This window comes from Pteronotus mesoamericanus, unplaced genomic scaffold (assembly GCF_021234165.1).
Source record: "Pteronotus mesoamericanus isolate MK-2021 breed Mesoamerican mustached bat unplaced genomic scaffold, CSHL_Meso_final contig_182, whole genome shotgun sequence".
NCBI lineage: Eukaryota > Metazoa > Chordata > Mammalia > Chiroptera > Mormoopidae > Pteronotus > Pteronotus mesoamericanus.
Genome location: NW_026555078.1, coordinates 18,516,942 through 18,542,501, shown reverse-complemented (window position 1 = coordinate 18,542,501; position 25,560 = coordinate 18,516,942). Strand labels below are relative to the sequence as shown.

Here is a 25,560-nt window from a genome sequence, read left to right as displayed (position 1 = left end):
CAGCCAGAGGCCTGTCCAAGTAGAGGGGACTCTGGGCCAGGCCCATGCAAGGATGGTTTATCGCAGTAATTGAATGTTTACACTCCTGTTATTCAGTGTCCAGAGCAGAAGAAGAAAGAGGACCCTTGAATCCTCAACCTGGGAATTTTCCTTTCCCCTTTGTCCTGAAGCCATAACAGCCCATGGAAAGGGTGCATTTCTGATTTTAAAGGGGTACGTGCCACATCATCCCCAAGAGGTTCTGGAGCAAGTCAGGCAATTTCCTCCCCTCCTCCTGACCGAAAGCAGAGGAGAGGCTTCTCCTCCAGAGCTACAGTTCTTCCACCTCCACCAGGCCTCCAATCTCAATCCTGAAGCTGCGGGGATAAGAGGCCATACCTGCAGGCCGCTACCAGACCAGGCTCCCCCTGCTGGAGTAAGTCAGACCTCCCCTCCCCCGCTCAACCGCAACTGCCAACAGGGATCCCTGCACACACGTGCCACGGCGGCCTCCACAGTCACCCCCAGCCGGCCGATCTCCCCTTAGCCCACCGATTCCTGAGAGAGGCTCCACTGCCTGGCACACAGGTCCGAGGTGGGATGGGGGAAGCAGGAAGTAGTCAACAGAGCTGTGACCAACAAAGTTTTAAATGGGGCGAGTAACTTCCCCTTTCATCCTTCCAATAGCTCACTCTGGAGGCTGGGCTGGAATACCCGTGGCCTCCACTTTGAGTGGCAGGTATCTCCGCAGTCTGCCTTCCGTGGGGCTGAGGCTTAAAGCCCCAGGGCGGCACCAGGTCCCTATCCAGAGAACTGGGTAGGAGCCCTCAGAGGGGCAATCCGGTGCACATGCTTCTGCATATGTGAGTAGGGAGTGGGGAAGGACTATCTCCACCAAGCCAGCCATATGTAGGGGACAGAAAAAATCCGGACTCCCGCGTTCTGGACAGGCACCACCAAACCAAGCACAGGGCGAAGCGCGGAGCGAGCACCGCAGGCAGCAGCACGCGGGCGAGCGGGGGTGGTGAGACATGACAGGTCTGAGCGCCCGCAGAGCGCGGGTTCGCGGGGCCAGCCCTCCCGCCCGCCCGCCTAAACACTCCGGCGTAGGCCTCTACCTGTTTCCTGCCAGCCCTGCACCTCTGTCCCCAAACTCCCTGCGAGGGCAGTTTCTATGTCCACTTTCCTGTGCACACTGGAAGGCGAAGAAGGAGCTCCCACGCCAAGTTCCTGCATTTCGCAAGCCCCTCCCCTCGCCTCCTAGGTCTGAGCTCCGTCACGCAAGCCGGTCCCTGCGGACACCACGTTTCGCTCAGGCGGAGGAGGATCAGCCGTGTTCCTGAGCCGCCGCCGCCGGCCCCGCGGATGGGGAGGGTTTTCCTGCCGGGGCCGCGCCCGGGTGGGCGGGGGCCGCGCGCGAGCTGCGTAGCTGCACAAACACGCCGGCGGGTTGGCGCTGCACACGCAGCTGCGGGCGGGAGGTGCGGGTCACGCAGGGGCGGGCTGCGGAGCGGCCAACGCAGGTCCACACCCACGCACACACACACCCTCTCTCAGCCGCCCAGGCCGCAGAAGTTGACGCGCCGCGCCCCCCGCAGCCCCGCGCCCCAGCTCAGGGCCGCGCCTGCAGAGCTGCAGCCCGCGCGCCCTGCCGCCACTGCTTGCACGCAGCCCGGGGTCCCTTGGCCGCCGCGCCAGGGCGGGCTGCGCCTCGCCTCGTGCAGGCCTCGGCCGCCGACCCGGCAGCCCCACTTACCCGCTCCTGCCCGAGCTCCGGCATCTGCTGTCCCTTTTCCGCCTCGGGCCGCCGCCTTCGGTCTCCCCTCAGACTCCAGCAGCCTGCACGCACTCCTCGATTTTAAAAACAAACAGGCGCCGCCGCCTCCCCGCGGCGCTCGCAGGGCTTCCACCAGCCCGCGCCTCCCGAGACTGGGAAGTTTGCTGGCGGGGCCCGGGAGGGACGCGCGGGCTGTCACCTCTCGCTGGCGGCGCAGGAGCCTCGGCGCACCCCGCGCCTGTGGTGTCCGCCTCGCGATCGTTCTCCCTCCCTCCGTGTCACCCCCAGTACTGCGATGCAGTGTCAGGATTGCACTGCTCTGACTCATCGGTTGAGCTCACAGCTTGAAAAAAAAAAAAAGCGAGGGCGAGAGGCAACAGCGAAGGAGGAGGACTCTCAGAGGTGCTACAAAGGATTGCACAACTCGGGGCTGGGAGCGCGGAGCCCCAGCGGCCGGCCGGCGCGCGCGGCACGGCGGCGAGCAGGAACCAGCTCTACCACTTCATCAGCACGACTGTCTCGGGTCGGCCTCCCCACTCGCAGGCCCAGCACCGCCCACTTCCTGCGACCAAATAAGGCCGGGGAAGGCGTCTTTAAACCTCCGGCGGCTGGCAGTGGCTGGGGATTTCCAGCAGACCTCACCTCCACTGTGGAGTCCGTCGCCACCCTAGCTGGGCCCAGGCCGGCGCCCCACGATGGCTTTGCTGGAACAGGCCACGCGGCTCGTTCCTTTCACACCAAGGTCAGGAGGAGACGGTGACGAAATGTTTGGAAACCCATCGGGCCTGCCAGGAAAGTGTGTGTGTGATGTTGGGGAGGACACAAGTCGCTTTCTTCCACAAAGAATTACTCTCTGGTTTTGGAAATGGTAAATCATGCGCAGTTCTCTTCAAGGCACTTTTTTAACAGTCTTCCCAAGTTTCATTTTTGGCTCATCAGCATCCTAGTGGTGTAGACGTTGTTGAGAAACTGGCCCTGGCTCTTATAAATGACCCACGTCTCAGTTACTTAGGCGATGAAAAGCTCCTGGGTTTAATTCTAGCAACTGAGGCCAGAGTTGGGGCAGCTTTTCGCTGCCGGGGCATATTTCTCCTACCTTCCCCACTGTCCCCCTGATACCCCGCTGCCTGGCTGCTGAGAGAATGGGAAACATTTCTGCTACTCAAGAGGTTCTTATGGACCACCACATTCAGAGATGTTCTAGAACCAAGAGAAAGTCCAGGGGAGGGAGCCCTGTTTTTCCTAGTTCCTTCCGTTTTTATTTCTGTTTGTTTCTTCCAAGGAAATGAGTCAGAAGGAGATCTACCTTTGCAGGGAAAGAAAGGAAAAAGAAGGGAAAAAAAAAACAAAAAACCAAACCCTGAAGAATATACTATGTTCCGGCGACCACTTTTCGTCTGTGGCCAGTCCTGACAAGCAGGTGCATCCTTTGCTTTCTCAGGGAGACGGGGAGGGGCAGTAGAATGAGATTCTCACAGGCCCTCTGAGCCTACAGAATAAGGGCACCGCCGCCGGCCCTCGAAAAACCCACACTTGCTCCTAAAGGGCATGACCTTGCTGTCCTCTTCTACTCCTTTGCTGGCCTAAGCACCTGTGTGCATCAAGCTCACACTCTACCCAGGAGGAAAAGGGCTTATCTACATTCTGCTATGACCAATATGTCAAAGTAATGACAAAACAGTCATATCTGCAAGATAAAGAGTTATGCCAGGGGACCAGAGTAGATGACCTCTTGAAATGACTTCCAGTTTAAAATCCATGATTCCGTGATTATAAAAAATGAATGCAAGAGCTGGGAGAACCACCTCCAGAGAGAAAAGCCCAGGCTCTCAAATTTAGCATCTGCTATGTTGGTATTGTTCACGAGGATCCCCAAAGCACATGCCCCACACTGCTTAACAACCCTGAGTGTGAGAGGGCTTTGTTCCTCCCATTTTATGGATATGAACACGGAGGTGCAGAGAGGTTAAGTGCCTTGCAGAAGATCGTAGGGCAAACCAATCGTTTGTCACCTCTCTGCTCTTATTCCCATCGTCCCCTAGAGACAGGCAGAGAGCCTAGCTCCAAGTAGAGGCTAAGTCTCTCAAGCCAAGGCTCAGTGTAAAACCTTTTTGTTTTCTCTGCTTGTCTCACTTCTTCCTTCTCGCTGACGCCTCATCCAAGTGAAGGAAGTAAAAGCAAAGACACTTGGTCTCCAATGCTCACTGCTGCCAGGTTTCTCTGCAGGCCTGTGGCCATTGTGACCTTCCTCTAGGGCCTAGTCCCTGAAGCTGACATTGGGCCTAGTCCCTTGAGCGAGCCCTTGAGAGCCAGTGCAGACCAGCCAAGGGATGTTCCCAACCAACCAGAAAACCCAGCTGGGGAGTGCATTCCTAGAAGAGCCTGCCGCCCTGCAGCCAGGGCCCAGCCTCCAGGGAGCAGGTTGGGAGCAACTCCAAAGGGCACACCCCAGCCTAGTGCCGCCAGGACTTGCGCCCTGTCCCCTGCTGGGCTGCTGCGCCTGCCCCAGGAAGCATCACGGGCAGTACAGATAGGCGGCAGGATGCGTGAGAAACAGAAGTCAGCGACCTGGAGGAGCTCTGCTCACATTGGAGCAGCTTAGCCCCTCACCCCAACTAAACTTCCAAATTCAGGCCACCTCAGAAAGGGAGAAGGGGAAGAAAGGGGGCTCATGGGTGTGTGCAGGGGAGGATGGCTCAAGACTGTCCCAGGTGGCCCCTGCTGGGCAGGGGAAGCCTACCTCTCAAAGGCAGGCAGATGAAGATGTTTAAAGAAAGCTGCGGCTGTTCCGGGAAAGCCCTGGAGGTCAGTTTTGCTGCAGATATGACAGTGCAGAATCACTGACATGTGAAGTGAAAGTTTTGGTTTTAGAAGCTCCAGCACTTCCTGCAGGCTTCTGGGACAACCAAGAAGGGTGCCCTTTGGGGAAGGATAAAAAAAGAGAGAGAGAAATCTTACCCAAAGAGTGAGTGTTCCTCTACCATTGACCTTCATAAACTGCAGAGAAGAAAGGGGTACAGAGTTCCCGTTCACAGGGAGTGTGTCTGCTGAGAAACACTCCAGGAAGCAAAGCACCCTAGACAGGATTCCAAACTGGGTCCCAGTGAGGGTAGAACATGGCATTATGGAGGCTTCCTGGGACTTCATCAGCCCTCTGGACTCTGCTCAGAGTGATGCCTGCTGCCCTTAGTGGCCAGCACCAGTTTCCACATCTGAGACAGCTGGACACCATTAAGAAACTTCCAGTGGTGAATTTTGTGGTATGCGAATTACATCCCAATAAAGAGGGGGATAAAAGCTTCCGAGGAAGCCAGCTTCTCACCACACACCCACCTCCATTAACTTTCTGCTGTTATCACTCGCTATTTAAAAGAGGGGTTTCCTTCTTCCCCAGCCTTCCTGTCCCTTTTCCATTGTCCCATCTCTGTCAGGACCTTTCCATCGAGGCCAGCACACACGGTGTGTTCGAGTGGATAATCAACCTTTACCGGAGCGTGGGGAGTTGAGGGTACACACACATACGGAAATCATACTCCACAATGCTGGGATGGACTTTGGGTCCTGCCCAACTAAAGCTAGTGCACTGCGTGACCTTAGGGAGTTGATACCTTCTCTGATCCCATAACGGATATACTGTAAAGTATTTGTTAACATGAATGATGAAAGAATGTCCACCTTCTAGGGGCTTGGGAGAATCACAGGACAAAACACTGCCTTATGACTGCACCATGATTTGTTCATGTAAGAGGTTACAATCATTTTTCTTTCTAAATCTTCTTCTCCCCAAACCAGCGTCTTCTGCCTTTCAAGCACCTCGTCCAGGCGAGATTTTTCTTTTTCCTCTGTAAAGAACCTGAGTCCGCCCTACCAGTTCAGGGTGACCCTCTGCTGGGCTCTTCCCAGAAAGCCTCTTTCCAGGATTTACTCAGTGTCTTCTCGCAGTGTCCCTCCCAGTCTTCTCTTAAAGTCCCTGTGTTTTGTGTGCTTTCCACCAAGCTTTTCCACAGTGCTGCCTACCCAGCCTGAACAGAGACACTCCTCTGGGGCTGTGCCTTCTCTTTTCACCAGGTCCTTTCTGAGTGAAGAGGAGCTTGAAACTCAATGGGTGCAACCATTAAGTCAAGCCATTGTACGCTGCGAAGTCTGTGCACTGCCTTTCACCCTTGAAAGCCCAGGAGACCCACCTCCTCAGTTCACATGTACGCCACCTGTTCTGGGCCCGGGCCAGGCCTGCCACACCAGCCCACAGCTGTCCGCCTCTCCGGGCCCTCCCACCTACACCCCCGGCACCTCCTTCTCTTGCAGACTTGGGCCAGGTTCTGAGTGCCTTTGTCAGGCCTGAGAGGGAGCTTCTGCAGATGTCCCCAGTTGCTGCTGTCATTCTGGGAGAGACGTCTGGCTGGGCATAGGGAAAAGGACAAAACAGGTGTGGCTGCCAGGCAGGGCCACGAGGACAGAAACGCCCTTTCTTCACAGAGCCAGAGCTGCCAGCTTCCCAAGGGCCTCATTTCATTTCAGCACAGTCCATGCCCACCCCCGCCCCCGCCCCCACCCTGCAGACCCAGACCCAGGCAGACTTCTCCACTAGCTGTTTCCCGGAGCTCCACTTCCCTGCCTGTGGCACGCGGCCAACAGGAAGAGGATCCCTGAGATCCAGTGGGACATACTCGAAAGCATTATTTTTAAATGAAAACAAATACTAATACAGCACAAACAAGAATCCAAAATTCATATTCATGGGAGTGTACCGGTTAAAAGCACAGGCTGAGACCCGAGTTCCCATCTTGGTTCACACTAGCTTGATGACCTTGAGCAAGGTACTCAACCACTTGGTTTTCTCATCTGCAAAATGGGGATAAGAGCTTAAAACAGTGTCTGGCACACGTTAAGTCTTTTGTAAGTGTTGGCTATCACGTTGTCTCGTCTCCTAACTGCTCTCCTCGTTTCTAGTCTTGTACCCTTACCATCCACACTGCCATCAGAGTGATCACATCTCTTTTCAATAGCTCTTATCATCTACCGAAAAAAAGCCAGCAAGTTAGGCATTTACACTTGCAGCGTGATCCCGCTCTGCCCGCTTTCCAGCCTCAGGCCCACCCAGCCAAACAACCAGAAGTTCCCCAAGATGCCTCCATTCTCATGCATGCTCCTCCTCCCGCCACCTTCAGCCTCAGGTTAACCCCATACCCTGATCTCCCACTAGACTTGAGTTGAATGGCAGCTCTTCCAGGAAGCATTGCTCGATGCCTCCAAGCAAAGGAAGGACACTGGAGTGGATACTGTGCCATCTCCCCACTAGGATCAGAGCCTCCGAAGGGCAAAGCCTAGATCTTAGTCACATTGTATCCTCAGTGCCTACAAAGTGCCTGCCCACGGTGGGAGCTCAGTAAATGCGTGTTGCTAAATGCACGAATGAAATAATATATGTGAAAATTTGAGGTAAGCAATAAAATTTTACAGATTATTATTACTACTTTTATGGCTATTCTATTTCTTCCATTCTAAGATGCACATTTTCCCCCATTTTAATATCTCTGAAGTCAGGATGCATCTTAAAACTGATAGCATGTCGTGGTTTAATTAGCAGCATTGTCTTTTTCATAGCTGTACATAAAATAATGGTGCATCTTATAATCACTGGCTTCTTAGGTTCAATGGTGTATAATATTTTTACTACTACTACTACTACTACTACTACTACTACTATTATTCCTACGTTGAAGCTTGATCTCCTGGGTTCTGGGGCCTGCAGGTCAAAGTCCACAGAGCTAAGAACCCCCATTACTTGAGCTCAGTACTGTTGCACAATCGAGTTCTCATAAAATGACCTGCAATTTCCCAGGATCAGAAGGATGCCTGGGTACAGACACCTCTGGGAACTCCCATGGAAGCAGGCCAATGTGATATGGAACAAGCCCTGGAATGGTAGTCAAAAGAGTAAAGTTCTAAGCCTGATTCTATATTTAAATGTCTGGATGACCCCATGTGGGACCTATCAACACATTTATTAAGCATCTACTAAATGCCTGGCATGATGCTAGCCCACTGGATCCACCCAGCGCCCCGGGAGGAAGCCATTATCCTCATTTTATAGTTAAGGAAGCTAACATTCAAAAAGGTTCAACACCTCTTCCAAGGTCATGCAGATGGAATTCGACTGCTGACCTCCCTCAGTCCTGCTCCCTGCTCTATAAGGACACCTCTGTGGGCTTGTGCTCTCCCAGGAAGGAAGTCAAATGAGGAGTCACAAATCGGAGGCTCACAAGCCATTCCAACCCACAGATATTTTTTATTTGACCCATATAATGTGTTTTTATTTTAACTGACATAAATTTATTGTCAACATTTTAAATTGTTATTTATCTATTTTATTTTTAGAGAGAGAAGAAGGGAGGAAGAGAGGAGAGAAACATCAATGTATGGTTGCTTCTTGAGCGCCCCCTACTGGTGACCTGGCTGGCAACCCAGGCATGTGCCCTGACTGGGAAATGAACCAGCGACCTTTTGGTTCACAGGCTGGCGTTCAATTCACTGAGCCACACCAGCCAGGGCTATTGTCAACATTTTAAAAAATTAGGACATGTAAGCTAAAAGAAAATCAAGATTTCTGGTTTGTCATGAAAAAAAAATTGGAACACACAGAGCCCACCTTCTTGGAGGTAGAGAGAAGTCTCTGTGCCAGGGAAGTAGCATCATGAAGGTACTAGCACTTCACCAGGAGGAGCACTATGATGGGACTCACCCAACCCAATTTCCCCCCGATCCCACCCCTTCCGTGGCCACAGGTCTCTGTTGTTGATCATCTCACTTGTGCTCTTTTCATATCCACACCCAGCCTCTGCCAGTGAGATTTCCCCTGGTCCCTACAGGCCTTTGAATGGGTGACCCTCAGACCAGAAGAACTCCAGTGCCCTCTCCAGCCCTAACAGCCTGTGGCTTCTCTCAGTATCTCTCCAAGGAGGTCACTTTATGAACCTGCTTTGGAACCTCTCAGACAAGCTCCTGCCTTGGATCTACCTCCTCTTTGGCCTGTCACAGAGCCCCCAGCGTCCGTCCCACACACTCCCTCCTACCCCACCCACAGCATCGGGCCCAGCCAGTCAGAGGGCTGACCGCCTGAGCGACTAAGGTGGGAACAGGCAGGTGTGGAGGTGAGTTGGCCCAGGTGAGGGCCAGGGCCCTCCCGGGGAGGGAGCAGTGAGGCAGGCAGACCATGTGTTTCCCAACAGAAATGTGGTTCAAGGACATAGATGGAAGAGGATGGGCACCTCCGTGACAGGAGAGGAGCACGGTTTGACACATGAGGAAACACAAACAGTAAAGGATCTGGAGGAAAAATGGCCAGTCTCAGCAGCAATGTAAGAAATGCAAATGAGAACACCATTAAGGATCCATTGTGTCCAGAGTCAATGCGAAAATAAGTAAAAATAAATTAAGCAAGAAAGCCGCTGTTGGCAGGGCCATCAGTAAACAGCTGCATGTATATTGCTGTGCTGTTGTAAACTGCTCCAATCTTTCTAGAATGTGATTTGGCATTGTGTTACAAGAATTTAACAACCTGACCAGGTAATTACAGCCGTGGGATCAGATCCCATGAAAATAATCTGAAATACCACCATAGAGGCATTTTTACAAAAGATGCTCATAGAGCCTGTTGAAATCCATTCAGATTATGGCATGGTATGATAACAGAATGAAATCTAAAAGGGACTGACACATGGAAACACTCTGATGAAACCATCTGATAAAATGTTCAGTGACAAAACCAGCACAAAGATACAAGAGACATACACTTAGAAACTATGTTAAAACTTCCACAGACACATAAGGCGGCAGTCAGAAGAGAATTCGGAACAATGTAAATTGCTAAGGTGTAATGTTTATTCTGTTAAGTTGGAAAAGGTGGTTTCAATAAAAATAGTAATGATGATATTGATGATGTAAGGGCCATCGAATAGGATTTCCTCATCATAAATATACCCCCAGTCCAGGTCCCAGGGGACTGGGAGGCCCAGGCTCCTGGACTGATGAGGAAGGAAGAAGGAAAGTAAATCGGGAGAGGAGGGGTTATGACTGTGGGCAGGAGGAGGGCCCCAGAGCTTCCCTTGTCAGGAGAGCTCTGAGGTACCTCTCGCCAAAGAAACAGTTACACACACAAACCTACACCATTAACCTTCAGCGTCCTAGGTGTTAACTCTTACTGCTGTATTTGCGCTCTCAATTTTACTACTACCTTATTTCAGCAACTTCAGAGGTGACACCAGGGCTCTTTGTGGGCTAGCCTAGGAACCCAACCACCATTTATAGCATTGTTTCTATGGAAATGTGTTTCAAGCTTCAAGAAATTGAGCTGCTGACAACCCTGGGGCAAGCACGTGGTCTCTAAATTAGGGAACTGAGAAGAACAGTTATTGCTGGGTCTTGGGCTCAGGAAGACAGCTTGTTACTTAGATTCACCAGCAATGATCTCACTGAAGTAGGCCTGAGATCACTGCCACGGGAGGGGATGGGATGAGAGTGGCTAGGAATGAGCACGAGATTCTAGGGAAGCACATGGATATCGCCACCTCTGCCTCCAAACACATACACCAGTATGCGTGTCATGGAAAACATGAAATTGGCCTGTGTACCCCTCGTGAGTATCCAGGCGAGCCCTGATCCCACGCGCTTTCCAATTTCTCTCTGATCCTGGCAAACCTCCAGCCACAAGGCCCTATTTCAGTCTGATTTCAGAACAACAACAAAAACAATCTCCAAATCTTTGACAGTTCTGGAATTTGACTTTAGCAGAGATAGGCTTGAGATAACCAGGGCACCAGCAGGGCCTGGCCATCTCTCCGCACGTGCTCCGCTGCAGTAGCTTCTGTTTTGCAAGCTCCAACCTGCCCGCCCCAGGCCTGCCCAGAGCTCTCCAGTCCTTGGGACTCCAAACAGCACTGAGAAGCATCTCCTGCCCTGAACGGTGCTGGTCACAGGGAGGGATGATTGTGGGCCCTCCAAGCAGACCCTGCACACGTCAAGAAAGTTCCCCACTGAGAAGAAAAGGCTACACATACAGAGAGGCAAACCCAACGGGGAGTATTGGGTGAAAAGGCTGTTCACTGGGCGTCCCAAGGCTCTGAGGCACCAGATGCGAGAAAGTGGTCAGAAGAGGGTCTGCTGCTCAGCCACAAGGCTTGTTTTCAGAGGGATAGCTGCAGTTGCAAGTCCCAGCAGAGTTCATGGCAAGGTGGGAGGGCAGACGGTCCTCCCTGCTAAGCCAGAGTTAGACTGGATGAAGGTGGGGGCTTAATGAGGTTAGCACTAAAGGGCAACTCACTGCCATAGTAAATATGTGCAACACCGGGAACACCCAGACAGTAATTTACTGGGGCTCCATCTGTCAGGCAGGGCTGCAGGAGGTCAGTTTGCAAGGCACATCCTTCCTGCTGCCTGTTGAACATCAGAAAAGAGAATTCCTGGCTTTCCCCAGTGGCCAGGGCCTGCAAGGCCAGGCAGCCTCGTGGTGAGTGGGCTACTCACAGCTGAGCCTCAGGGTGCACACCACCCCAGGTCCCTGGAAACTCAGGGGGGAACAGTCATCTGGGGCTCTGAAGCCACTCAGGAGTTGCCTGCACCAGGCAGAGTCCACACTGGGAGCCCGGCAGTTACACAGTTAGCTGGCCTGTGAAGTCAGATCTCCAGTTACTAAAAGGCCCTAGTTAGCCAATCTGCATTCTCCAGCTCCTGCAGTGCAGATGGCTAAGACACAACAGTTCTGTCTTCGTGGTAACAGATGAGAGGCTTGGAGTTCCTCCCCTGGCCTCCTTCCTACCCAGATCCAAAGTCTTTGATATTTTAAGGTCTTTTTTTTTTTTTAAGTATATGTGCTATATATATCACTAAAGCAATTTCAAACACACAAATACGCCATTCATAACTGCTTCACCTAAACCCAGTATTTACCTTATGCCAGTTTATACTATGGTCAATGCAATCAGTTTGTATGTACTAATCCACTGTATGTACAATTTTGCCTGCTAAAACAGAAGCCAATTTTCCACCAAAATTCTTCAACGTTTTCCCATGAGTGAATATCATCTTCATATTAATTTAACAATGGTACAATATTCATTGAGTCGTGATATCATGAATTATATGCCACTCGGAACATTTAGGTTATGTCCAGTTTTTTTGCTATTTTAAACAGTATTGCTAAAATATCTTTATGCATATAGTTCTTTTCCCCTTTAGAGTTATTTCCTTGAAATACATTCCCAAGGATAATACTAATAGATAAAAGGAAATTAACATTTTTATAGCTTCAAGCTCTACATTTAAAAAAAATATATTGTTTTGTGTGAATTACTTGGATTGTCTATTTTCCAAAGAAGTTTTCCTGACTACACCTCCCAATCCTACCAGTCAAGATCTACTCTTAAAACCCACTTTTCCCAACTCCCCAGTGGGCTGGGCATGTAGGGTGCACACCTTATGATTAAAGAGACATTGGAGGTAGCTCAACTGGCTTGCTGTGCAGGGATAAGAAAGGTAGACAGACAGGAAGGCAGAGGGCTGGGACGGATAGGAGGGGGAAGCAGGCTCTGTGGAGGCAGAAACAAAGGTAAATTCCACATTCTGTCCCTCTGAAAACAAGCCAACACCTCTCTGAACGTCAAAACTCCTCCACCCCCACACCCAGCTTCCCCGAGCTGATCTTCCATGGGCCAAGAACAAAAACACGCTTCAGATTTCTAAAGGAGATTTTAGAAATACTATGTGCTTCTAGGGTCTGGAAACATACTTTGCAAATGATGTAAGTTATGCACATACCCATTGTGTCAAGTAGGCCCATGCATGTTGTGGGCACAGCCATAAGGGTGGCTCCAATTTAAGAAAAAAAGTCCTCCTCAGCAGCCTGGTTTGAAGGATGCTGTTCCACAGCACTCTCTAAGTGGCATGCGGACCCCAGAAAACTATTCTATACGTCCCACAATGCACCATAAGCACACCACCTGCCAGGCTCCATTCACAGGCCTGCGGAATTTTCAAGCAGGAAAGGACCACAGGACCGCATGCAGTCTAAGCTTCTCATTTTATAGACAGACCAAGACCCTGCCCCTGCATTCTGCTACCGCTGTCAGGAAGACCTGTTCTTCCCCCTCCACAAGGAGAGCCACAGCCTGTCCTGACTATCACCAGAGCAGACAGGGCTTTCATTTTAAAAATCTTTATGTCTTTGTAGAAGCACAGCCTTTAAAGATTTTATTTATTTATATTTTTTTAGGGAGGGGGAAGGGAGAAAGAGAAGTATAGAAACATCAATGTGTGAGACAAACATCCATCAATTGCTTCTCGCACACCCCCAACGGGGGACCTGGCCCGCAACCCAGGCATGTGCCTTGACCAGAATCGAACTGGTGACCTTTCAGTTCGCAGGCCAGCACTCAATCCACTGAGCCACACCAGCCAGGGCAGGGCTTTCATTTTAAAGAGCCCCAGTCTCTCCTTTCATGATCTGCTGACTCGCTGACTTGTTTTCCCTAGTTCCTCCTCTCTGCAAAGCCAGCAGACAGCAACAGACATGAAAACTAAGGAGTCCACTAAAGGCAACTGATACTTGGCCTTTTTTTAAGGGTTGGGGTCCCTGGGCAGGGAAGTCTCTACCGCCTTTAAACCATCTCCTATCACGGATGCCTCCTCAGAGTCCTCAGGGTGAGGGGGACCCAGGTGCCTAGGTTTGTATCCCCAAACTCCCTTTCACTCTCAGCAGGGTCTCTTTGGCAGGGGCTCCACCAGCAAGAGCTAAGGGGGGCCATCATGCAGGTGACACGTGTCCACCTGACCCAAGCCGGGTCCTGGACCTGCCCACTGCTCCCTCACATCCCCTCCGGCTGCCCATGGAACACCTACTATGTGCCCGGCTCAGGTGTAGGCCAGAGAAGCCAGGCACACCTGCAGCTGATGCCAGCGTCCTACAGCGGGGAAGTTCAACCACAGAGATGCTAAGGTGGCAGCTCAGGAAGACAGCAGGAAGCAGGTGACGTCTGGCTAGTCCTGTGGGCGCCTGCCAGGAGGAAAAGGGCAGGAATGGCATTCCAGGCAGAGCAGACAATACACAAGGCAGGGAGGAGTGAAGGAAGCTCACTGAGGAGCAGAGGGGACATAAATGGGTGCCGAGGAAGGGCGAGTGGCCGGAGAAAAGGTGGAAAGAGGGTCTGGGGCTCCCACAAGCAACATTCCGAGGAACAAGGGGCTTCTCCTGCAGAACCCGGGCAGCTCTCAAAGGTTTTTAAGAGGAGTGACGTGATCAAAGCTGTATTGTAATAACAGAAGTCAGGTCTTTCAAGATTTCTTTTCTGTTTCAGTGCTGCTTTTAATGCAACTTCACTTCATCCAGACAAAAATGGGCAAGTCAGCGTAAACTGTGCCAGAGCCACCACTGGCCAGGAACACCCCTACTCCATCCCTCCAAGGAGCCAACCTGACCCCACATTGGTGAACAAGGCTCAGCCTCAGGAATCACCTCCTGTCCGGCTGCAAGAGCCTGGCCCATGACACGCCCAGCTCTGCGGAGGCAGCAGCTTCCCGCTTCCAGGCACCAGGGGAAGGCTCTTGGATCACTAGTGGTTCACACAGCCAGGAGTCCAGCAAGTTCAAAACTGCATTTCTTTTCCTTTTTCTTTTTAAAGCAAATGCACTCCTTTGTCTAAGATTACTGGAACTGAATCATCGAGATTTCAGTCATCGTGTCCTTGCTTCAAAGAGCTTTAACCAGAGGGTCTGAGGGCAAGAAGTGAGTGGGCGCTCCCCTAGCTCACACCCTCTTGCATGAATGAGGAACCTGCGCAGGGATGTGACGAAGCCCTTGTTCCTTTAGCTGTCTCTCTCTCAGGCAGGATATTGGGTAGAACACCTCAACCAGAACTGGAAAGGTGCCCAGTCCTGAAGCCTCAGCCAGCTTGGGCACCAGCAAACTCAATCGTTCCACGAACCAAGCCTCAAGTCCAAACTGCGACCTCCCATCTGAAGAGCAGGGTAGCCCCGCTCCCAAACACCTCATGGCCCTGCCAGTCTTGCCCAACCTCACAGGGGAAACAGAATTCAAACTGTAACTCCCGTTAGGCAGAGAGAGCCAAGCCTGGGCCGCTGTCCTTACAAGGCAGCGCTGAAGTTTTCCAAGTGAAATCAAATCTGCAGGGAGGATCCAGATGCTGGGATGACCTCTCTTTTCCACTGGAATCACTCAGATTCCAGAGGAGAAATCCAACTGTTAATAAAATACTCAGCTCTCCAGAGCATGTAAGAACCCTGAAGTTTAGTTGGAAGCTGAAGGATTCAGAAATATGTCCAAACAAAGATTAAGATAGAGATGTGGATATTTTCAGTGCCCCGTCTCCTCCTCCCATGCCCAGCACTGCCCTACTGTCCCAGTCTGAGGACAAGGATGGGGTCCAGCTTCCATGGCGGACACCTGTCCATCTAGCATGTGCATCTGTCCTTATGCTTCAGGCACCTGGCATTGAGTTGTGGTGGGTGGGAAGCAGAGTTCCACTTGCCGCTGGGGAAGCTGTAACATCCAGAGCCTCACTTTTCAGGGCCTCCAACAAGAACATGGGCACGTGACCTCAACTGACAGGCCGATGCAGGGAGAGCTCAGAACTCACCCTGGAAGGGGTGGCAGCATCCAGGCCAGCTGGCAGCAGCGATGCCAGGCCAGTGGCATCATCATCACCTTGGCTTTGGTTCCAGCTACCTAACTTCCCATCATCAATTTTGGAGCTTTGTTCTCCAGCCTTCCAGGACATTCCAGGAGCCACAAGATATCCTTCCAGTACATTCCTTTTCTCCTTACTTTGGCCAGAGTCAGCCTCTGCTATTTGCAGACGTAATACCTGGACTTCCCCAACATGTCCTTCAACCTCCACACTGGCTCCTCAGGCACCCAAGCCAACACATAAATGCTCACGTCTCCATTTTTTCCTCTGTGAAGAGTCAAATTTAAATATCCACACATAATAATCACCAATATGGACAAATGCCATACATGCTGCATACATCAGCCTACCCTGTCGCTGGTTCTGACCAGATGCCCCGATCTGGGCCATTAATATCAGAAACTAAAGGTATTATTGCTCCCTTGGACTTGTTTCTATTTCTTCACCAGCTCAGAAAAACATGGACTTGGAGTCAGGACACCTGTGTTCTAGAAAGTGACGTGTGAAGTGACGTGTACTTCACACGTCACTTTACCCCTGGGACAGGTGATACCTGCACTGCCTGTTTCACAGGGAGGTTAAAGCAAACAAGAAGCCCCCAGAGCAAAGCCCCAATAACTTCCTAATTCCTAGGTCGATCATTGTTTTTAGTCCTCATTCTTGGCATTCCTCAATGATCAATAGTTGATCAATTTCAACTCAGTTTAATAAATACTTATGGAGAACCTTCTGTGTGACATGTGTTGTACGAGGTGCACAAAATCACGGTTTCAGTTTTCATAAAATTCCAAACTCCCCCCTCCTTCGGCTTCTATGACACCATGCTCTCCTGGTTCTCTTCCCTCCTCCTGGTGGGTCGGTTCCTTCTCAGTCGCGGTTGCACACACACTGTCAGTCCTCAGTGGCTCCCCACTCCCCACTAATACGTAAGATCCGAACCGCTTAGCTGACACAAATGGCTGGCCCATGACCCGGCCCCTGTGTGCCTGTTTCATCACCCCCCGCCACCAGGGCTCCATCGCACTCATGCTTGTACTTCCCAGAGCAGGCAGCGTTGAGTCACGCCTCCACTCCAGGCCTTGCCTGGGCTTCTGCCTGGGCCTAGAACGCCCTGGCTCCCTTTGCCTCCTGGTGGACGCCTACTCGTTTCTCAGGATTCAGCTCAAACATCAGCCCTTCCAGAGAGCCTCTCATTAACTCCACAACACTCACTACGCACAGGCGCCATGCAAGGCATCGGGGCCACCCGAGGCCTTTCCTAATATTCCTCCATCCTCTAGCCCGGCAGAAGCGACCAGTCCGTCCTCTGAGCCCAGCAGAGCCCTGAACACGTTCACAGTGACATCTGTGGCACTAACTGTGCACCGTTTTGGGGCCCGTATGCCTCCCTCACAGACCATGAGCACCTCGAAGAAGGAGGCAGGATCATCCTTTTCCTTGTATCCTTAGTCCCTAGCACAGAGCTAAGCACACAGTAGGGATTCAATAAATGCATGTGGCATGAGTGAGTGAAAGAATGGAGGACGTGAAGGAAAGGACCCCGTAAACCACGAAGGGCAGGGTTACCACTTTCACAGCCATCGCTGGCTTCTTTTTCTCTGTAACTGGGGAGGTCAGATCCTAAATGCCAACTGGATAGTTCAGAACAGCCTCCTTGGAGAGGGCAGAGGAAATCCTAAGCCTTTAACCACCTCTGATACAAGTGGAAGGTAGGTGACTGTTGGCTCCTAAGCTGTCCCAGAGCACATGTTATTGGGAGGCCACGGAAAAAGTGGACCCGGATTCATACAGAAGATTCCTTGCTGGGTTTTACAAAAGCCTGCATCAGGGAGCCTGGGGAAGGAAGACAAAAAAAGGGGAGAGAGAGAGAGAGCAGACATAGAAGACTAGGGCCTTAGAGCAGAGAAAAATATCTGCTACGCATGGACACTGCCCTTTCCCAACCCCATATCAATGACAGGTCACCCCAGGACTATGTCCTTCATTTGCAATCCTGGGCGATAAACCTACAGTTTAAAACCCACTCCATGGATCTCCTGCTCACCTGTTTAAGAGCCTTTCTTGCTTAACCTCACCTGGTTATTTCCTACTTATAAACCTGCCCTCTATTCAGGGGTGAGCACGGGTTAAGAGCCCTGAGCCCGCTCTGCCGCCTCAAGGACACGAGGTGGCTATCTCAACATGCTCAGTGAGACTATAGCATTTAGACACACGTGTGTTTAATACCCCATAGCTTTCAAATTCAAGCCAATCATTTCATCCAGTGCTCAACCTTAGAAACTGCAAATTCTCCCAGAAATGGAGGAACAGGCTAAGAAGAATCTAAGTATCAAGAGCCAGTATGTCTGCCGCCTACCTGATGCCTTCCTAATGGACTTTCAAGGTTAATCTTGATTATATTCTTATTTTTCACCCTACATGCTGACTTTAGAACCTGACCCCCAAAATATGCAACCCCACCAAATTCCATTCTCCTAGGTGACAGATCCACCCTGAGTCCGTTTTTTCCTTTGGGGACAACCTAGCACAGAGGCTGGACTGTCACTCTCCCCTGGGGGGAAGGAGCACATGGGACCCCACTTTGCACTCTTCGTTGTTGAGAGCCCTGCGGCTGCTCCACAAGTGCCCCATGAGGACAGCCAGCCCCGAGTTAACTGGCCAGTCAAAGGATGCCGATTCTCTGTTCCTGGGCCTTCTCCTGGGTCCTTCTGAGATGGCTGGGATCTCAGGAACTGGGAGGGTTGGTTCCTCTACTTCCTCACTGTGGCTCAATCCATGTTCTAAGATTAGAAAATACCAAGTAATCTTACTGGCCAACTGAGGCTGGTTAGGAGGTTTTAGGGACTCCATAGGTTGACAGTAATTAAAATCAATTAAGATGCAATGAGATAATATAATGGTAAGATGTCTATTAAAAAAAACACCCCACTTTCTTCTTAAAGACCCCCCCGTGCCTATTTTTAGTTTGTATTCTTTAAGTTTCCTATTTTTTAATCTTGGCGTACTGCCTTAAGGAAACTAAGGAGATGGAATCCTTGGTTCACAAACAGGCAGGCGGGCACTGCTGAGTATCAAGGCCAAGGTGGGTGATGCAGGATGGCAACAGGAAACGGGACGTGGAGTCTGTGCTCTGATTCTTCCATTCCAACAGAAGTGGTTACAGTCCACAGCTGTGTGACCTTAGCAAAGTCACTTATCCTCTCTGAGCCTTAGTTAAAAATGAGAGAGTTACCACTGCTGCCCTTCCCAGCTTTAAATGTTTAACCTCTGGATTCTCTGAGATGCTGTTACTGCAGTTACTATAAAACAGGGGCTGGATTAAAACAGTCCCAAAAGTCCCATTCAATTCTAAAAGTTGATTATCTACTGCAACAGCGGATTCTAGAAAATACTGTTTATTATATGCAGTTTATGCATAACTTTTCAGAAACTGTTTTCTGTGTAAATCCCAGTTCCACCTATATAGGTTCATCAAGAATTTTCAATTAAAAGTGAATTCAACATATTGGCTGCAACACTGGATACAGTAACAAAAGAATGGGAAAACCCCAGATGCTCTTTAGTAGGAGACTAGTTAAATGCATTATGGCATCTTCATGAGTGGAGAGCAATTTAGCCATTGGGAAAAATGAGGCAGCTCTATATGCATTGACATAGAACAATCTCCAAGATCTATTAAGTGAAAAACACAGAAATCAGAACCCTGTGTATAATATGCCAGTGTTTGTTTATTTATTCATATTTTCTTCTATCTGCATAGGCTACATCTAGAAGCACAGCTTAAAGATGTCAAATTGCAGTAGCCTACAACAGGGACACTGAAGGACTGAATATATGGGACCATAAGGAGATGGGAAATTTATTTTTTCAAAGTTTTATATTAAATTTTTCGATATTTTCTTATGACTTCTGCTTTGCATCTTTCTTAAGATGGGCTTTCTTCCCTCAAGGTTAAGACAGATATTTATTTTTCTAATTCTACTGCATTTATATACGTGTATACATATGTATAGTAATCTCTTGTCTACGCTGAAATTATTTTTGAGATTTACTTTAAGCTGTATAGATTAGCTTTTTCTTAAAGATTTTATTTACTTGTTTCCAGACAGAGGAAGGAAGGGAGAAAGCGAGGGAGAGAAACATCCATGTGTGAGAGAAACATTGATTGGTTGCCTCTTGGAGCACCCAACCAGGGGCCTGGTCTGCAAAGCAGGCATGTGCTTTGACCGGGAATTGAACCAGCGACCTTTTAGTTCACAGGCCAGCACTCAATCCACTCAGTCACACCAGTCATGGCTCTTTTTTGAATTTTGCACTATACTTAGGTATTAACTTTTTAAATAGAAAACTGAGGAGAAAAGAATCTACCAGATTTTATTTTTATTATTTTTTAAGATTTTATTTATTTATTCTTAGAGAGAGGGGGAGGGAGGGAGAAACAGAAGGAGTGAAACATTTACGTGTGAGAGGAACACCAATCAGTTGCCTCTCGCATGCCCCTGGCCCGCAACCCAGGCATGTGCCCTGACTGAGAATCAAACCAGTGACCTTTTGGTTTGCAGGATGACGTTCGGCCCACTGAGCTACACCAGTCACAGCCAGATTTTATTTTTAAATAAAACAAAAATTTTAAAGAATCTGGCTTATAGGGTACATTTTATGGCATGTAAATTATATCTCAATTAAAAAAGTATGAATTTAGTTTATATGGCAAAGTTGAGATTAACAGCATAAAAACTGGGTGGGGGCAACAGAATCTTCTCAGTCAAGCCCAATGTTAGGGTTTAGCAGGATCTCCTCAAGACTCAGTTTTATAGTGTGGCGTAGTTTTATAGGTTCACTACCTGTTTGGGCAAAACAAATTTGTAACCAACCAGGAAGTACCTCTTTGTCTTCCTCACAAGGCTTGTCTGAAAGTTGGCCCTGTCTCCTTCTATCAGTCTGGTTCCCTTGGGAGGCCAGGCCAACCCAGACAAGAATGCTCTTCCCTGAGAGCCAGTGCTCAGGCATAGGACATCATGGAGCAGGTCAACCAGACCAAAATCAGGACAAAGAGGAGCCAATGCAGGAGCTGGAGAGACCACTGTCTAGCACCCAGAGGGAAGAGGTGCTGGAAATGGAGCAGAACCTAAGTTGCAAAGCCAGGAGGTAGCAAAGAGAGACTAACAGGCAAAGGAAGCAGAGCTGGGTAAATGTTCAGAATAAAGACTGGGAACACCAGTCCTTGGTGCTTGGCTTGGCTGTGTGCGCCTAGGCACAAGCAGACAATATTGCCATTGGTATCATTATCATCATTATTTACTAGAACTTGCTATAAGCAGAGACACACCAATTTCTGGGACACAAAGACAAATAAAACAGGGCCTTCCAGTTTAGTTGAAAAGTGATCACACTAATCCACTCAATGGCACATTCAAGAAGCTGAATAAGGGGTATGGTTGGAGCCATGGCCCAAAGAAGAAACTGAAAATCCTTTGACCAAGTTTCAAGGTTTTCTTCAGATTGGAGCCCCGATGGACATTACTGGAATCCCTCGGGGGAAGCCCACAGGGTGTGACATAAGAATTCTTGAGAAAGGAAACGTGAACAGGAGGAATGAAAGGGGAGCAAGACGGAGCTAAGTGGAAGAGACGAAAGAAGAGACGTTCCAGGATTCCAGGGAGGCGTGGGAGGTAGGAATGCTGCCACCAGCAGTTTAGACAAACACACAGATGGGTCACTGGGTCAGAGCAGAGGTTCAGGCAGAAGAGCAGCGGAGGCCAGACCCCTGGGTAGAAGGCCCTGACCGCCAGCCCAGAAGTTTGATCCCTACTATGCAGACAGTGGGGAGCCATTGAGGGTTGCTGAGCAGGAGGGTGACTCTTGCAAACGGGCATTTTAAGTCAGATTACAGAGAAGCCCTTCATCCCAGGCTTATTCAAAGCCCAATGTGTATTTCAAGTGGCACTTGAGACAGAAAGTCGTAAAGCACTGCCCTGTGTCATGTAGACGAGGGGAAAAAAAAGGTTTAAGGGTCTTACAAAGAGATGCTTCAGTAAGAACCAGAAATGGAAGGGAGGCCCATTTTAAAGAAGGAAACAAATTTGCAGGGCAGAACTGCCAGGAGTCTGGAAAACAGCAGCACTTTCTTCAGAGTCTGGAATGCCCTCTTCTGGCTGGGGGTATTTTGCCTCCTTTTTTGGAGGTTAGCTGTGATGTCAAAACACCAGATTGTGGTGTGGGGAGTGAGGCAGCTGGGAGGAGGTAGATGAACAGAAGTATAAATATCGGGCCTGGAGAGCATAAAAGACCGCCCTTCTAAGACCACCCTCTTGCAGAGGACTTCTCCATCTGCCTCTCCCTGGGGCACCTTGGGGTTTTTGCCAGAGTTGCTGAACTCCCTAATTGCCTCCAACAGTTTTTCCTCTTAAAGCAATAACATCATTTTTAAAATCTGTCAAGTTTTGATTCGGAGCTTTTTCAATACTGTTCCTCATTGTGCACAGCACGAGGTAGCAGACAGGGCTGTCCAGGGGCCATGAACTGGGCAGCAACTTCAGGGCAAAAATCAGCATTTACGTAAGGTGGGAGAGGAAGTCAGGATTACGTTTCCGGTCTTAAACCACTGCACGACAAGCTCTGTGAATGCAGAGGCAAAGCTGAGCAAGTCAGGGGCAGGGCCTGAGTTTTGCACAAAACCCGGCCAGGCTGAAGTGAAGACCTGGGCAGGCGACTGCTCCACGTGGCCCAACAACTCCAGGGAGTCCCCTCCCTTCTTTCACTGGCCTTTGCAAGGGGTCCCTCTCCTTTGCTATCCTGCCCTCACTCCTGGAGGGCCTTAGGGCACTCTTAGTCTCTGCAGATTCCACTTGAACACAAAGGATTGTGAACTCAAAGCTGTTTTTCCTTTGGGGTCAGAAGGAACTGCTCCCACATCCTGTCCCTCAAGACTAATGCTGGGGTCCTGGCTTGGTGGCCCAGCTGGCTGGAGCATTGTCTGATTGATGTTTCTTTCTCAGATCAATGTTTCTCTCTCTCCCTCTCTCTCTCTAAAATCAATAAGTATATACTTAGGCGAGGATTTAAAAGAAAAAAAAGAAAAAAAAAAAGACTGGGTTCCAGTAGTCCCTTGCTACAGCAGCCCTGGTCAGGTGAGGCAGCTAACCAGGACGCTGAGGGTCAAGTCCAGTAAAAACCCGAATGTACCCAGAACAGGGGGTTGTGCAACTCCTTGGTGGTGTTTTCTCTCTGAACCTCACTTCCCTGTGGAACTGTGTCTGTACATCCCAGAATTTCCAGGAATGTTCTGTTTTCACATGTTTTTTCTCCAGTCTCTAGACGTATATAGGTCTTGCCTGCCAGGGATTGTGCCTGATATTTTGGTTTGACAAAAGGTCACTGTGTTCATGACACACAGCTGGCATGAAGCTGCAAAAAAAGAAAGAAAGAAAGAAAGAAAGAAAGAAAGAAAGAAAGAAAGAAAGAAAGAAAGAAAGAAAGAAAGAAAGGGCATCTCTTTTCCTTCTGCATGAAACTCAGTTACTTGGTTGGGGAGAAAGCCAGGCAGAAGGGGGCTCCAGGGTGCCAGGGCCATTGGTACCTGCCACTCTGAGCAAAGAGGCTACTCAAGCCCTGCAGTGGCAGTGCCACCAAGCCACACAATACCCTCAGCCAGGCTGGCTGCTGCCCTGTGAGAGTCTCGGCTATGGCAAGGAGAGATGGTTGAGATTTGGGATGTGAATGCCTCTGCGAGCATTTTGGTTGTTCTAAATCCCTCTATTACAGCTAGCCACCTCTGAGGGCCTCGAGAAGGACCTGCTGCCTTCTTTCCACACTGGCAGACTAGGCTCCCTTCCTGCAGCAGGGAGCTCAGTGGCTGTGAGGACCCCCACCCTGGCCTGTGCCGTAGACCTTGCTCAGGAAGTGGGTCTGGGAGCTCCTCTGGAAAAAAATGGTGTGAGTCACTCATTGGACTCCCCCGCCCCCATCCCAAACCCTGTCATAGACACACAGTGGCAAAGCCCCAGCACTTTCCCCTTTGCCCAGAACACAATAAAGGAATTAGGATCTACCTACCAAGTTTTCGCAGCTGACAACTTCAAGGCTCAAAGTCTAGCACACCAGCCAGCTCAGACACACAAGCCTGACGTGTCCTCTTTGTAACCAGGCCCCAATCAAGCCACCATGCAATTCTGCTAATTCAAACTGCTTTTCCCGTTTAGGGAGGTTGATAGCCATCTCCCATCTCCTTTTCCTGCTGACGTCATCCCACATTTTCTACAGACACAAATAAGGGTACAGCTCCTGGGATAGTTTTCAGGCTGGCTGAGGTGGAGTCAGTGGAGGGATCCTGCCCTCCTGGGTCCACTTCACTTCTAGAGCAGTTGGCAAGTTGTCCAAAGTGAAGGGAGAGGCGAGGAAATAAATCACCTAGCTAAGTTTAAAAGCCAAAAAGAACTTGGCCACTGCAACTCAGGCCCAGATCTGTCCTGGATATTTGCAATGCAAATCTGCGTTTTGTTCCCTGCCACTGAGGTCTTGCACAATAGCCTGTGTATAAACATGCACGCCAACAATGCCTGACTGTGCAATCGCGCTGTAATTACAGGCCGGCAGGAAGCTGCTGCTAGGAACTACACCATTCAACCTCTAGCCATCCCGTGTGGAGTCGCCACCGCACAGACGTACATTCCTGCACACACTATTGCGTCCCGCCGCTGCCGGGCCGCCGCTGCTACTGCTGCAGCCACCCAGCCCGGGAGCCCGGGCGCCACCCGCACCGGTGTACTTTGCAGAGATGTCATAAACTTCTCAGCTGTTCTTTAAAAAACCCTGCGCCACGAGGCTACCGAGAGCGGCAGGAACCACCATCAAAGTTCCCCAGCACATTCCTGCAGCCCCAGCAGTTTCAGAAAACAGAAAAGAGCGACATGCCACGGAGTCCATTGGAAACGAGTTTCGGAGTTTTATATAGAAACCACTCACATATGTACGTGGGTGTGCTGACAGTTTTTACGGCTAAGTTGCAAAGTGTTAGGCCTTAGTGATTACTGTCAGGTTCAGGACGTGGTGTGGGAGGAAAAAGGATGGGATTTGTTTGAAGGGGGCTTGGGTTTTGCTTTTTGGAAATGCAGAGGGTTGTTTCCCCAGACTTCTAAGTTGCTCTGCTCTTGAGGACAGAGCAAAGAAAAGTGGGGGCAAAGTTCCTTTAACTTCCTACCTGCGACCTCACCGAGGGCTGCGAAGAGGAACAGCACGCTTCCCCGGGAAGCACCCGGCAGGGTCTCGAGGGCTGCGGCGCCCCGCCCGTAGGGCGAGGGCATGCGGGGCAGAGAATTGGCCCCGGACGCAGGCCTCTGGAAGCCCCTTCCCTGCACCCCTCCTCTCCGAAATAGCAGCGCCTGGAGGGGCCGGCCAGCAGTCAGGTCTGTTTGAAGTCCCGCGGCAAACTAGCGACCACAAGGAATCAGCCCGGGCCCGGACCCTGCAGCGCCCGCCGCACCCCGGCGCCCTGTGCGGCGGGCCCAGCCCGGCCCCACCACATCCCCGCCCGCGCAGCGAAGCCCCGGCCCGGACGGTTTCTGAGCTCCCCGGCGGCGACCTGGCGGCGGAGAGGGCATCGATTCTGCGGCTCACCTGCGCGCTGGATCCCAGGGCCGCTCCGAGGGACGCTGGCTGCTGACGAGGGCGGCCCGCAGACTCAAACTTTGTTGCTCTCGGGACAGCGCAGTCGTCACTTCCTCGCGGAGCGGGCGGCGCGGCCCGGGCTGTGACCCAGCTGCTCGCGCGGTGGCGCGCCGGGCCCTGCAACGGCCCGCCCGCCCGCGCGCTCAGGGCCTCGGGCGCTGTCTTCCCGGCTCCGCGTCCCCGGCTGCAGGGAGAAGCAGACGGCCACCCGCCAAGCCGGCGCCCCACTGGGCAAGGCTTGCTCCAGCCGGGTCGTTTCCGGGCTGAGAAAGCGCAGTCGAGTCTGTTCTCGGGATGGATCTGAAAGGTGGTGTTAGGGTTCAGGGACCCCAGAGAACTGAGGTTCCGGGAGAAACACACCCAACCCACAAACAAAACGGTTGAAGAGGAAGAAGAGAAAGTTTTTCAGTTTGATATTAAGCTAGAAGGTCATGTCAAGAA

At 50.7% G+C, this 25,560-nt stretch overlaps 1 protein-coding gene across 4 annotated transcripts in view; it reads right to left on the bottom strand.

Annotated features, from left to right (window-relative positions):
- MIDEAS (mitotic deacetylase associated SANT domain protein) overlaps positions 1 to 25,198 on the bottom strand; it is a 64,064-nt gene extending 38,866 nt beyond the window's left edge. For 3 of the 4 annotated variants that reach the window (XM_054567296.1, XM_054567299.1, XM_054567298.1), the window contains exon 1: positions 1,736 to 2,086. The gene's annotated coding sequence lies outside the window, so the exon portion shown is untranslated. Of the gene's footprint in view, positions 1 to 1,735; positions 2,087 to 25,068 lie in introns of those variants that run through there. The other variant, XM_054567297.1, reaches the window with a different exon arrangement.
- Between the last annotated feature and the right edge of the window lie 362 nt (positions 25,199 to 25,560).